Source organism: Charadrius vociferus, unplaced genomic scaffold (assembly GCF_000708025.1).
Source record: "Charadrius vociferus isolate BGI_N301 unplaced genomic scaffold, ASM70802v2 scaffold259, whole genome shotgun sequence".
NCBI classification, from domain to species: domain Eukaryota; kingdom Metazoa; phylum Chordata; class Aves; order Charadriiformes; family Charadriidae; genus Charadrius; species Charadrius vociferus.
In genome coordinates this window covers 2,915,560-2,917,389 of record NW_009661368.1, presented here as the reverse complement: position 1 = coordinate 2,917,389, position 1,830 = coordinate 2,915,560, and positions in this window count along the sequence as shown.

Here is a 1,830-nt window from a genome sequence, read left to right as displayed (position 1 = left end):
GCTCCCCCCCCCCTTCATGCGCGGAAGGACTTTGCTTAAATCCGCGTGGGGAGGCTCAGCCCCGGTGCCCCCCACTTCTTTCTGGGGGAAAGAAACTCGGAAAAAGTCCTCGCTGCAAAACCGAGAAAGTCCGAGAGCCGGGCTGTGCTCAATTTGCATAATTGTCAAGAGTTTGACTTACTGATTACAACTTGTAAGCTACCAATGTTTAAGGTATAATTTACTTAATTATCCGACAAGATTATTGCAGTTGTGTTGGATCCCCCGCAGGTAAAGCAGCACTGATTCAGCGCCCCCGATTCGGGGCTGTGTGAATTGTGCCACTGGTTCCGCGCATATTTTTTTTTTTTATTTATTTTATTTTTTAAACGAAAATCCCGCCCATCTTGTCTTTTCGCACAAACTTGGGGCTGGGGAAGCAGGTGGAAGGTGAGACAGGCATTTTCGGACGCCGTGAGCACACTTTCATCTAAGCTTAGAAAATACTTCCCTGCCAAATTGCTACCTTTCTGCAGCCATTTGATCTATGCAGTTATGTGTGTCAGACGAAATGAACATCGTTTTCAAAAGCAACGACTTCTCCCAGTGTTTTAAGGTGCATCCGGATCACTGCTCATTTACATGAGAGGAGCAAGTGTTTGTTTATTGTGGCAGGGACAAAAGATGACCCAGGACAGTGCTGGCTGCGGAGGTCTGGGCTATCTCAGTGCCCGGGGACGAACCGCCCCAGAGCTGTTATTAAAGGCCCGAGAAAGACCCAGTGTTCGAAATTTAAACCAGTTCACACTTCCCTCGCTTTTTTTCCCCTAAGGATCAGGGAAGAAAAATAACAAGAATAATAATTAAAAAAAAAAAAAAAAACCACCTAAAAACACTCCATCCGACTAAATGAATGATCTAAAAATAAAAGCGTGGAGGACGGGGCTGCTGGAAGTAACTGTTGGAGCTGTTATCTGCCTTATCTAGCACGCAGGTGCTGATTTGCAGCAGTTGCATTAAGCCCATCATCAGCAGGGACTCCGCATTATCATTTTTGGTGGAGTCTCTATTTATTTTTTTTAAACGACGGTGTTTTTCTTCCAGGGATGTTTCTTTGAAATGCAGTTCGCGACGATTATTAGCGAGTGTGCTTGCGCTGCTCCTGGCGTCATTAAGACTAGGAATCTAAATAATAAAAGACAGGGGGAGCTTAAAGTTCATTTGTATTAAAGGGACAAGATGGATTTAGAAAGAAACGAGGGAGGGAACCGTCGAGCTTCCCAGGTTTGGAATCAGCTCTCCTTCCTTCCGAAGAGTCCCTGTATTGTAGCAACGTTGGTCATTTTTATCATAAGCTCAGAAGCCAGATTTTCTTTCTGTTCGGAAATGACACACTGAGAGGCGACCGTGATTTCCTCAGTCTTTAGAACCGTCAAGGTCTGAACACCTTCGTTTTGTTTCTTTTGGTAGTCAAAATCACGAAGATTAATTCAATTTCTTATTTTTTGTTGTGTGTGTATATATATCTTCATAAATAGAGGAGTGGAAGAAGATGAGGGATTTAGAGGAAATTACCTAAACAAGGCGAACAAAATAAGCACTTGGCTTCCTAGAAGACAAACCGAGAAAGCAGAGAAGAGGCTAAATACGGGGAAGTTTGAGACAAACTTTCCCGTACATCCACTCGCTCCTCGGTCTCTGCTCGCAGCGGCGGCGGCTGCCGGGGACCGGCACAGGGGTTTGGGCTGCGCGGGGAGCAAACGGCCGGGCAAGGGCAAGGGCAAGGGCAAGGGCAAGGGCAAGGGCAAGGGCAAGGGCAAGGGCAAGCACTGCCCGCTGCCTCCCGCGGGT